The sequence below is a fragment of the Macaca nemestrina genome, chromosome 5, assembly GCF_043159975.1.
Source record: "Macaca nemestrina isolate mMacNem1 chromosome 5, mMacNem.hap1, whole genome shotgun sequence".
Classification (NCBI taxonomy): Eukaryota; Metazoa; Chordata; class Mammalia; order Primates; family Cercopithecidae; genus Macaca; species Macaca nemestrina.
Window position 1 is genome coordinate 156,366,636 of NC_092129.1, and position 12,924 is coordinate 156,379,559.

General features: G+C 42.2%; 1 protein-coding gene and 2 non-coding genes across 3 annotated transcripts in view; 2 read left to right on the forward strand and 1 right to left on the reverse strand.

Moving 5' to 3' along the window:
* LOC105491633 (olfactory receptor 2B6) overlaps nt 1-11,325 on the reverse strand; it is a 68,470-nt gene extending 57,145 nt beyond the window's left edge. Inside the window, exon 1 of the mRNA XM_071097436.1 lies at nt 10,906-11,325. The gene's annotated coding sequence lies outside the window, so the exon portion shown is untranslated. The remainder of the gene's footprint in view (nt 1-10,905) is intronic.
* Nucleotides 11,326-11,496: 171 nt separating this feature from the next.
* TRNAG-GCC (transfer RNA glycine (anticodon GCC)) lies at nt 11,497-11,567 on the forward strand. Its single transcript has one exon. It is a non-coding gene; the product is annotated as a tRNA-Gly (tRNA).
* Nucleotides 11,568-11,916: 349 nt separating this feature from the next.
* TRNAM-CAU (transfer RNA methionine (anticodon CAU)) lies at nt 11,917-11,988 on the forward strand. Its single transcript has one exon. It is a non-coding gene; the product is annotated as a tRNA-Met (tRNA).
* Nucleotides 11,989-12,924: the final 936 nt, after the last annotated feature.

Here is a 12,924-nt window from a genome sequence, read left to right on the forward strand (position 1 = left end):
GAATCCCATAGAAGCCCAGCTAAGACATATGGATAATAAAACATGTAGATTATTGGCTTTAGTTTGAGGATTTTTATCTTAAGAGATACATTATAAAACTAAAATGCCTACACAAAATAATGACTAGAGAATTGAAAAATCAGAACATCATGTCTCTTGAAGAATTATTGAAGGCATTTATTTTTTCAATGTTGAGTAGAAAATGCTTTGTCAAAGTATGAAGCAGAGCTTTCTTCAGGTATTTAAAGGGAAATCATGTGCATAGCTTAGTTTGTCTCATAAAGTTTAGAAATCCTACTAATGCATAAAAATTAAAAAGTAGATCTGAGCATGATATAAGGACACACACACACACACACACACACACACACAAATAGATGTTATACCATGATGAAATAGCTGACCATTTCTGGCAATTTGGGAAAATAAAATTCTATATAAAATAGAGATTAAAGAGGAAAATGCCTTTCCTCTTTAAATTCTGTTTTAGGAATTTTCTTTTGTGAAATAACATTTGTGATAACAATTTCTGTTAATGACCAAAGAAACAAAAACAGGCAGAGAAAATGATAAATATAACTAAACCTTTGGAATAATGTCATGTAAAAGAAATTGAGTTGATTCCAAGGAAAGAACTGGATGGAAGCTATTCTGATTTAGCATATAGAAGTCAATGCTAGAAAACATGAAATGGCTTGAATGGGTAAATATCTGTGGAGAAACGATTTTCAAATATGAGTAGTCCAAGGGAAGTTGGACTATGTGACTTATAAGATCCCTTTCAATCCAAAAAGTGTATGGCTCTGCCAATTACAATATAGGAGAAATTTGGTTAGATTTTTAAAAAACTTCCTGAAGATAAAAGATGGGGTTTAATGGAATATTTAAACAAAGGATACAGTGAAGTAATCAACTGTATCAGTTTCCCAGGGCTATCATAACCAATTGTCATGTACTTGATGGCTTAAAACCATAGAAAGTTATTATCTCACAGTTCTGGAAGCCAGAAGTCCGAAATCAAGGTACTAGCAAGGCCATGTTCTCTCTGGAGGGTAGTGGGCAGAGGAGGTGTGGTGGTGGTGGTGAACTTGTTTCTGCTTTTTTTGTTTTTTAGTGACTATTGGCATGCCCTGCTCATCCTTGTCTTGTGGCTACATCACTCTCAGCTCTGGCTTCATTTTCATATCTCTTTCTTTTCTGTGTGAGCCTCAGTCAAATCCCTCTTTGCCTGTCTCTTACAGGAATTCATGATGGCATTTAGAATTCACTCAGATAATCTAGAATAAATGCCTCCTCCCAAGATTCTTAATCACATCTTTCTCCATATAAGGTAACATTTGCAGATTCCAGTGATTATCACCTAGACATATCTTTTGGGAAGGGCCATCATTCATGGTACTGCATCATCTGTATCATTTAGGGCTATATAGTCCATCATCTTCCAAAGAAAAGAGCATAAAATTTACTTTTGAAGGGTCAGATTTTTAAATTTTAGATTCTTAAGGAAATGAGCAAGAATCCAACTGTATTCCTACTCGTAGTATCATTACTATCTTATGAGAATTCGTAAACTGTATACATTTTCCTGTTTAAAACAACAAACACATAGATTATATCATTTTTCAGTACATACACTGAATTGACCACAGGGCAAAAATTGGTGAAAAAATAAAATCTTTTGTGCAGATATAAGAAATCAATATAGTTTTTAAAAGGTGCATGAGTATTAGCACCATATGGATAGTGGAATTATTAGGAAGATAATACAGTCTGTCTCTCTGTGTATAATTTAAATATAGACACAAAATACATTGTCATATTTATCATATTTTACTTTTCTAAGTTATTTACATTAAGAATAACAATAATAGTCCCATAAATATGTCACAGGTTTTTTTTTTAAACACCATTTCCAGTACCAAAATGTGCCCCACATATGCTCCAATAAAAAGACACAGATCATCAGACTGATAAAAAAGCAAGGCTCACTATATGCTGTCTATACGAAAGGTACTTTAAATATAAGGACACTAGCCGGGCATGGTGTCTCACACCTGTAATCCCAGCACTTTGGGACCCCAAGGTGATCACTTGAGGTCAGGAGTTTGAGGCCAGCCTGGCCAACATGGGGAAACTCCGTCTCTACTAAAAATATGAAAATTAGCAGGACACAGTAGCAGCACATCTGTAATCCCAGCTACTTGGGAGGCTAAGGCACTAGAATCGCTTGAACCCGGGAGGCGGAGGTTGCAGTGAGCCATGAAATGTGCCACTGCACTCCAGCCTGGGTGACAGAGGGAGACTGTTCCAAAAAATATATAAAATAAAATAAAATAAAAATATATGTGTGTGTGTGTTTGTGTATGTGTATATATATGTATCTATAATGACACACACAAGTAAATAGTAAAAGATTGGAAAAGGTAGCCATAGTAACATTAATCAAAAGAATTGGCTATGTTATTATAAGAAAAAGTAGATTTCAGAGTAAAGAATATTGCCAAGAATATAATCATTTAATAATAATAAACCAATCCATCAAAAGGACATGTGAATCTTAAACATTTATACACATGATAACTAAACTTCAAAATACATACAGAGAAATCTGGTAGAGATGAAAGAGGTAGGTATGCCATGATTATAGGTGATTTCAGCACCCCTTCATCAATAATAGATAGAACAAATAGACAGAAAATCAGTAGGCATATAGAAGACTTGAACATTATCAACCTAAGTGATCTATTTGACATTTATAGAAGGCTCTACATAGCATCAGCAGAATATGTGTTCTTCTCAAGCGCACACACATTTCCCATGATAGACCATGTTCTAGAGTATAAAACATCTATCAGTATAGTTAAAAGGATTCAAATCATAGCAACATATGTTCCCTGACAACACGTTTTGTTGCAAGCCTGAGAGAATTTTAGTTCAGTTATAGATGTTTGCTTCTATGCCCCACAGTTTATATTCCAAATTTCATAAATTCTAAGATGTATATTTTCTCACATTTAACTTCTCTTAAAAATTGCTGTTCATCTATAATCTATGACTTTTACAATCGTGTTGGCCAGGTGACAGTCACAACATAGTTGCTATTGCAGTTGTGAATTGCAATGTGTGAAGTTCACTGTTACTCCTGATAGCCTAGCTGGCTAACTGGAATCCTCCATGTTTCAGTCAACAAATGATTTTAGGACCATTTATGGAAGGACTATAAGTCTGAGTTGTATCCTGAAAACTTTGTTGATACTGTGAAAGAAAAATCAAAATTACTAAACTAAAGGGAAAAGTCAAGCTGGGAACTACTCAGGGCAAACCTTCCCCCCCATTTTATTTAAAGTCATCCCTCTGCTCGCTGAGACAGATGCATATTCTGATTGCCTTCTTTGGCAAGGCTTATCAGAAACTCAAAAGAATGCAACAGTTTATCTCTCACCTACCTGTGACCTGCAAGCCCTTCCCTGCTTTGAGTTGTCCCCGCCTACCTGGACGGAACCACTGTTCTTCTTACATATATTGATTGATGTCTCATGTCTCCCTAAAATGTATAAAACCAAGTTGTGCCCCAACCACCTTCGGTACATGTCGTCAGGACTTCCTGAGGCTGTGTCATGGGTGTGTGTCCTCAATCTTGGCAAAATAAACTGTCTAAATTAACTGAGACCTGTCTCAAATTTTGGGGGTTCACAATACTTTCTGGTAAGCTCAAGAATGCAACAGCGTTTGTATTTGCAGAATAGGTATAGTAACTATTACTGGATTACAGGGAATACTGTAAGAATTCAGAAATTTAATGGTTCAGCATAATTCTGGGAACATAGTAAGTTCTCACTGAGTATCTGCTACAATAATGTTTCAAATATTATTGTCCCTCAGTAGCAGGTAAAAACTGTGGCTCGGCCGGGCGCGGTGGCTCAAGCCTGTAATCCCAGCACTTTGGGAGGCCGAGACGGGCGGATCACGAGGTCAGGAGATCGAGACCATCCTGGCTAACACCGTGAAACCCCGTCTCTACTAAAAATACAAAAAACTAGCCGGGCGAGGTGGCGGGCGCCCGTAGTCCCAGCTACTCCGGAGGCTGAGGCAGGAGAATGGCGTAAACCCGGGAGGGGGAGCTTGCAGTGAGCTGAGATCCAGCCACTGCACTCCAGCCCGGGCTACAGAGCAAGACTCCGTCTCAAAAACAAAACAAAACAAAACAAACAAACAAACAAAAAAAACTGTGGCTCAGATTGACACATACTTTGTAACAGGGAGTTCCAAAATTTGAATTCTGGCCAGTACCTCCAAATTCCAGTTGTTTGCCACTAAACCACTCTTTTCATATGTGTTAAAAGTGTAATTGAATTACATCTTCTATTTAAGAAACAGCTTATTCTTTTCAAAGAAATCACATTTCTTATCTCTTTGAACAGATGTTCTTATTTCCATTGTACACGGGCAGAAATTGAAACATGACAATTATCTAGTCAAGGTTGTCCAGCCAATCTAACAGAGAAATGTCCTTTTCACTAGAGAAACACTATAGGTTAACTTGGTTTTTCACAGGAAAACTTGAGCAAAAAAATGAGAATATCAGGATTGTTAAGCATGAAGAAAATTCTAAAAACAAGAGACAAAAGTTGATAAAAATGAGAGTCACTCATGCCTGTAATCCCAGCACTTTGGGAGGCCGAGGAGGGCAGATCACAAGGTCAGGAGTTCGAGACCAGCCTGGCCAGTATGGTGAAACCCCGTCTGTACTAATAATACAAAAATTAGCCAAGCATGGTGGCACATGCCTGTAGTCCCAGCTACTTGGGAGGCTGAGGCAGAAGAATTGCTTGAACCAGGGAGGTGGAGGTTGCAGTGAGTCAAGATCATGTAACTGCACTGCAGCCTGGGTGACAAGAGCGAAACTCCATCTCAAAAAAAAAAAAAAAAAAAAAAAAGGAGAAGAAGAAGAAGAAAGCCTCAAGTAAGCATGTGTACAACTTCAGTAACACATTGTGCATGCAGCCCCTCCAAGCGCTGGCAGGGCCACTGTGCATGAGCGCAGTCCACCCCAAGGGAAGAATCAGGGGAAAAGGAATGCAACTCCCTGGAAACATGCCAATGGAAGCATGCTAAAGTCCCAAGTCAAACATCAAACAGCGCACTTGAGTCTCTCAAGTCACCCACTTGGCCGTCTTCCAAGTGTACTTTACTTCCTTTAATTCCTCTCTAAAACGTTTTAATAAACTTTCTCTCCCAGGGCGCAGTGGCTCATGCCTGTAATGCAAGCACTTTGGAAGGACAAGGCAGGTGGACCACCTGAGGTCAGGAGTTCGAGACCAGCTTAACCAATATGGCGAAACCCATCTCTACTAAAAATATAAAAATCAGCTGGGCGTGGTGGTGTGTGCCTGTAGTCCCAGCTACTTGGTAGGCTGAGGCAGGAGAATTGCTTGAACCCAGGAGGCAGAGATTGCAGTGAGCCAAGATTGTGCCCACTGCACTCCAGCCTGGGCAATAGAGTGAGACTCTAGTTCAAAATAATAATAACAATAATAATAATAAAATTTTCACTCCTGCTCGAAACCTTACCTCTATCTCTCCCTCCGCCTTATGACCCTCAGTCTAATTCTTTCTTCTGAGGAGGCAGGAGGTGAGATTGCTATAGACCTATACCGATTTGACGCAGCTAGTATTACAGCCAGCAAGGTATGGAATGCCTTGATGGCATCACCTGAGAACTTGTTACAAATGCAAATTCTTGCATTCTATTCTGACACACTGCTTTAGAAACCCTAGAGTTTGTGGCCCAAATATCTTTGTGTAATAAGCCCTCCAGGTGATTCTGATGCATGCCAAAGTTTGAGAACCACTGGTTTAAACTATTTGAAAATTGAGCTGTTGTCAAATTGAATGCTGAGTAACCAACCAACATTGCATCCTTCAAGTGTCTACGAGGTGAACAACACCATGCTAAGGGGTACAAATTTACTCATTCATTTGATGGGATTCAAGACATGCTACCCCAAAATATGGCACCTTGGCATTTGAGAAAACATCAGAAGCAGGAAGGTCACTCTTTAACCTTCCTTTAAAGTAGGTCATAAAGTGAATTAGTGAAGTATTAACTCTCACTTTCATTCCAAAGGTACCCTCCCTAAACCTGGAGGAAAGCCTTATCTTGGCCACTGCGCCTTATCTTGGCCAGGCGCAGTGGCTCACGCCTGTAATCCCAGCACTTTGGGAGGCCGAGGCAGGCGGATCACGAGATCAGGAGATCAAGACTATCCTGGCTAACATGGTGAAACCCCGTCTCTACTAAAAATACAAAAAATTAGCCGGGTGTGGTGGTGGGTGCCTGTAATCCCAGCTGGTCAGGAGGCTGAGGCAGGAGAATGCCGTGAACCTGGGAGGCAAAGCTTGCAGTGAGCCGAGATGGTGCCACTTTACTCCAGCCTGGGCAACAGAACAAGACTCCATCTCAAAAAAAAAAAAAAAAGAAAGAAAAGAAAAAAAGAAATGTCCTTATCTCTGAAGACATAGGAATACAGAAGAATCTAAACAGGTCTGCTAAGATCCCCCCAGTTTATTACCATTAGATCATACCCCTTCTGTCCTACAATGATATTTCTCCCCAGCTATCCACTTCTTCATCAAACTTAGCATAGAAATACACAGGTATCTTTGAAATTTGTCTCTGAAGGCTTCTGTGTCACATAAAACCTAGAATAAATAAGTTTCTGTTGTTAATTTGTCTTTTGTTATAGGGGCCTCAGCCATGAACCTTGAGATGGGTGAGGAAAAGATATTACTTTACTGATAAGTACTTACTGCGCATCTACTCGGTGCCTGCATATTTTCAGAAATTGCAGACACAGCAGTAAACAAAACTGACAAAAATCCATTTCTTTTGGGGACATCTAATCTGGTGGACAGGAAATAAAGTGAAATTTATGGTAGGTCAGAAGGAACTAACTGCTATGAAGAAAAATGCAAAGCAAGAAAGAGGGGTAGGGTGTGTACATTTCTCTGTTTGAAGGCAGATGTTGCTGCGTCAAATAGTGATCAGGCAAGCCCTCAGTGATGACAAATGGACACTTAAAGGAGGAGTAAAATTGAAGAAGGTGAAAGACCTGCAGGAATTTCTTGGGGAAGAGGTTTATGGGCATAGGGAAGACAAACTGCAAAGCCTGTACTGAGTCTGTGTGATATGGTTTGGCTGTGTCCCCACCCAGATCTCATCTTAAATTGTAGTTCCCATAATTCCCATGTGTCATGGGAGGGACCCAGAGGGAGGTAATTGGATCATGGGGGCAGTTTTCCCCATGCTATTTTTGTGATAGTAAGTTCTCATGAGATCTGATGGGTTTTATAAGGGGCTTCCCTCTTTGCTGGGCTCTTGTTTCTCTCTCCTGTCACCATTTGAAGAGAGACGTGTTTGCTTCCCTTTCTGCCATGATTGAGAGTTTCCCGAGGCCTCCCCAGTCCTCAGTTAAACCTCTTTCCTTTATAAAGTACCCAGCCTTGGACAGTTCTTTATAGCATCATGAGAACAGGCTAATACACTGTGGTTGGAAGGCCGCAAAGAATTACCTGGCTCTTCATTGGTTGAAGCACAGTGAACAAGGCCTGGCGTGGGAGGAGAGGAGGCATGTGTGGCAGGAGGCAGGGAAGTAGGGCCTCGTGGGTGATTTTCAGGAATACAGCTTGGTGTGTACCTACTTACACATTATCTGCTCCCCGTCCCCTTCCCATCTAAGCTGCTTCCCCAAGGAGGGGGCCTTCACAAAGGCGAGGCTGAAGAGTAGGTGTGAGAATGAATGAATGAGCAGCATGAGAGGGATGGTACTGATGAAAACTACTTTTTTTTTTTTGAGACGGAGTTTTGCTCTTGTTGCCCAAGCTGGAGTGCAATGGCGTGCTCTCGGCTCACTGCAATCTCTGCCTCCCGGGTTCCAGCAATTCCCCTGCCTCAGCTTCCCGATCAGCTGGGATTACAGGCATGCCCACTATGCCCGGCTAATTTTGTATTTTTAGTAGAGACGGAGTTTCTCCATGTTGGTCAGGTTGGTTTCGAACTCCTGACCTCTGGTGATCTGCCCGCCTCGGCCTTCCAAAGTGCGGGGATTACAGGCGTGAGCCACCGCGCCCGGCCGAAAACCACCTTCCTGGTTAAAAGAGGGAGAGCAGAGGCCCTAGAACTACTGGAGTACGGTTTCTAATGTTGCTGGTGGGCCAGTTCAGGTTCTTGACTTCACTGCACAAAATAATTTGAAAGTGAGTCCTAAATAAGCAAGAGTTTATTGCAAAGCGAAAGTACACTCTGATAAAGCTGATCAGAGAGGGCTGCTCAAGAGACAGTACTGGCTGATACTGGACAAACTCGCCTCACGGGAGTCTTACATGATTATTCATGAGCAGGTAGGAGGACATTGCTATAAAACATGTTCTGGGTGGTCTCTTGGTGCACTGTGGTTTTGCATGGTAGCACATACATCGCATGTCTCATTAGCATGTTAAATATCCCCCTGGGGTGTGTTTTTTACTGCTATAATGAGTATAGGTCAATTTAAGGACACCAATCACGGGTTTCTGTGCTTGCGCCTATTGGAGGATTCTTTTCCCCCTTTTTGCTCTTCTAATTCTTTGCTGCAGAATGTTCCAACTGTCAGGCCTCTGAGCCCAAGCCAAGCCATCGCATCCCCTGTGACTTGCACGTATAGGCCCAGATGGCCTGAAGTAACTGAAGAATCACAAAAGAGATGAAAATGCCCTGCCCCGCCTTGACTGATGACATTCCACCACAAAAGAAGTGAAAAATGGCCGGTCCTTGCCTTAAGTGACGACATTACCTTGTGAAAGTCCTTTTCCTGGCTCATCCTGGCTCAAAAAGCTCCCCCATTGAGCACCTTGTGACCCCCTACTCCTGCCTACCAGAGAACAACTCCCCTTTTGACTGTAATTTTCCTTTACCTACCCAAATCCTACAAAACGGCCCCACGCTTATCTCCCTTCGCTGACTCTCTTTTCGGACTCAGCCCACCTGCACCCAGGTGATTAAAAAGCTTTATTGTGCACACAAAGCCTGTTTGGTGGTCTCTTCACACCAACGCGCATGACACCAACCATAAGTCCAGGATGCGGCTGGTTTGTGCACTGTCAGGCAATTTGTCCTCTCCATTTATTTAGCAAGTTTGTTCTCCTTTAAGAGAAGCTATGATCACCATATCTAACCTACCTCATTTAAACTAGGTTCCATATCTGAAATCGAATGCAGATATGTGTGTGCATGCACAGGCTTCTAGAGAGTGAGTCCAGATCTTTCATCACTGTCTTAGCTTGGGCTGCTATAAAAAACAACATAGGCTGGGCGCAGTGGCTCAGCCTGTAATCCCAGCACTTTGGGAGGCCAAGGTGGGTGGATAACGAGGTCGGGAGTTCGAGACCAGCCTGACCAATATGGTGAAACCCCATCTCTACCAAAAATACAAAAATTAGCCGGGCGTGGTGGCGGGCGCCTGTAATCCCAGCTATTCAGAAGGCTGAGGCAGGAGAATCGCTTGAACCCGGGAGGCGGAGGTTGCAGTGGGCCGAGATCACGCCACTGCACTCCAGCCTGGGTGACAGAGCGAGACTCCATCTCAAAACAAACAAACAACAAACAACAACAACAAAAACTGCCACCATAGACTGGGTAGCTTAAACAGACATGTATTTCTCACAGTTCTAAGGCTGGAAAGATCAAGCTGCCAGCATAGCCTGGTTCTGAAGGGGGTATTTTTCCTGGTTTGCAGACAGTTACCTCCATGATGTGTCCTCACATGGCAGAAAGAGGTAACGTCTTTCCTGTATCTTCTTATAAGGGCACTAATTCCATTCATGAGGACTTAACCCTCATGACCTAATTACCTCCCAGCTACCTTCAAATATGTCACATGGGGAACGGGGGCTTCAACATATGAATTTTGGAGAGACACAAACATTCACATTCTGTGAACCGAGGTCTTAAGAATCACCAGCCCTGTACTGCAGCCTAGGCGACAGAAAGATACCAAAACAAACAAAACAAAAAAAGAAAGAAATAAATAAAAGAAAAGAAAGGAAAAGAATCCCCACCCAAGACTTTCCCCAGAATATGATCAGGAATATCAGACCAGTGCTTTTGGCATTGATAAGCTTTCAAAAGCAAGTTTAACTTCTGAGTTTGGCCCTTACATTTATGCTCAGGTAAGGTTGAGCAGCAATCTACCTTAAAAAGGAAAAGATTGCTGGAAAAATTTGTGCTTCAAAGGAAAACTATAACACATCTTTCTGTGTCATCTGATTCCGATTGTACGGGAACTATTTTACAACTCTGCAAATTGTAGATAATGATGGCAATACAAAATTCTTCGTATCTATGGACATGCAAATTAATTATATACTGCGGCAGGGACAAAATGGATGGCCATCTTCTTTAAACACGTTTGGGGAACTTGTCACCAAAACAGTTTTGGCCTCATTTACACACCTATTTTAATATTCCTGATCTATAAATAGCATCTGTTCTTTGGATTCTCCTATATGTGCTGCGAACACTCTTTGGATTCTCCTTTGAACAGGTATCAACACCTCACCAATTACCTCATTGAGTTACACAAATTTTTTTTACCCGGGTTCATTTTTATATTTGTATTAGAGTCATCACTGCACCCGTTGTGGAAATTATTCTTCAATGAGACCTTTGCGCTCAGTTTGCCAGGAAGAAGTTTCCAGTGCCACCCCATAACCATGGCAACTGAAGCATAAGGTAAATCCACAAAACTCTTAAATCCCCCACTGCCTCCCTTTTCTTTGGGGAGACCAGTGGAGAGCAACACTAGGTTCCTGTTTGCCTCCCCTTCCCTCTGGCTCCTCCCCTCCTCCCTCCTCTTTTGGCCGCCCTACCTCCTTTATCCTCTGCTCGGGTTCTCTTCCTCCGCGATCCTCCACTTCATTTTCTTTACTCTTGGTGCTCATGTAACCTTATTCTACCTCTCCCGTTCCCTCCTGAACCCATCTGGACTTTGAGCCTCCCCACGGTCATAAAATGTCTTCCGCCTCCCAAACTAAGGAATTTGGCATCTTCCATAGCGCTTCCTGAAACTTAAGAGTCTGGAGCTTGAGACCACTCGGCAAGTGGATACCCAGGGCCCTGCAGCGGCGGACAGAGTCAGCTCAGGAGCCCGCACCCGCGTGGTGAAGGTGCAGGCCCAGTCGGAGCAGTCCAACTGCGCCGCTGAGACCGTGCCGGAGCCGGGCAGCCCACACACGGGCCAGCCTCCAGTGTTGCCAGAGACGCTTTGAAGTTGCAGTGAAAGGGATTTTTTCTTCCTGAAAAGAAGGGAAGAAGGCAAGAAGGCTCTGTTATGAGGCTCTATTCAATAAGAACGGAAAGCTACCTAAATATCTTTTTGAAAACAAAGTCGATGGTGTCAGTTGGATTCCTGAAAAATGGCAAAGCATTCCTAGAGACGGCAAGGCTTACCTGTACAGCAAGCATTGGTGGTTCAGTGGTAGAATTCTCGCCTGCCACGCGGGAGGCCCGGGTTCGATTCCCGGCCAATGCAGCGGTGACGTTTTATGCTTCTTGAAAACTACGTATTACATTTCAGAAGTTGGATATTTTCCCTATACGGTTTTTTGCCTTAGTCTTACGTCCTGACTACATGATAAAGCAGCCAGGGTAGCGACAGGCTATTTTCTTACAGAAACATCGAGGTTTTCCTTTTTTTGCTTTCAGAATGTTTGATACCACTACACGCTGAACTCATCCTCATGTTTGCAGCATAAATAGAACTAGTGGCCCTTGGTGGGGGGTGGAAATCAGATTTATTTAACTGTACCAAAAAACCAAAATCCCCAACTTTTGAGGTAAACATCACAAAGAATTTCCCGGCAGAGCAAAGTCCCACGTGTAGCAGAGTGGCGCAGCGGAAGCGTGCTGGGCCCATAACCCAGAGGTCGATGGATCGAAACCATCCTCTGCTATCCTTTTTTTTTCCCCCCACCCCCAAAAAGTTACTTGGGATATACTGTCAACACCCTTCCTTCCCTTGCTAGGTCAATCAAAGGGAAAATGACAGCAAATGGAAGTATTCACATTCCTTAGAGGAGAAAATGAGAAAGCAGCTTTCAGTTAAGAAATCAGAGGTATCCCATCTTACAGAGCGGGAATTGATACTAAGTCCATGAGCTGAAATACCTCCACCTCTACATACTATCATTTTGTAAACTATAATTTAAGTTTAGTTTCCAGTTTATAGGTAGTTAAATTTTAGAGATTCAGTTAAAGAGAATTGGAAGTATTTATTTTATTTTTATTATTTTATATTTTATTTTATATTTTATTTGAGACAGGGCCTCACTCTGTCACTCAGGCTGGAGTCCAAGTGGCGCGATCATAGCTCACTGCAACTTCGAACTCGTGGGCTTAAGCAGCCTTCTGAGTAGCTGGAAGTACAAGTGCTCCCCGCCTAGCCCAGCTGTATTTTTTTTTTTTTTTTAATTGTAGAGATGGGAGGTGGGAGGAAGGTGTCTCACTTTTTTTACCCAGTCTGGTCTCGAACTCCTGGGCTCAGATGATTCTCCTGCCTCGGCCTCCGAAAGTATTGGGATTACACGCGTGAACCCTCTCGCCAGACCATGAAGTTATTTTCAATAACAACTCTTCCAAAAAATGTCTTGCTCCTAGTCTGTTTTCTTCCTTAGCACTTATTACTATGCAGTATATTGTGTCTTTATTCATTTAGTATTTTCTCTCTCATGGGAAGTAAATTTAAAAGGATAGATTTTTGTGTTTTGGCACTGTAGTTGCCATCATACCTAGAACATGGCCTGGTACATCTTAGATACTGGTGAGTTGGTAAATATTAGTTAATAGCCACAATTTTCAATTCACTAAACCGAAACATCAGCATTTTTCAT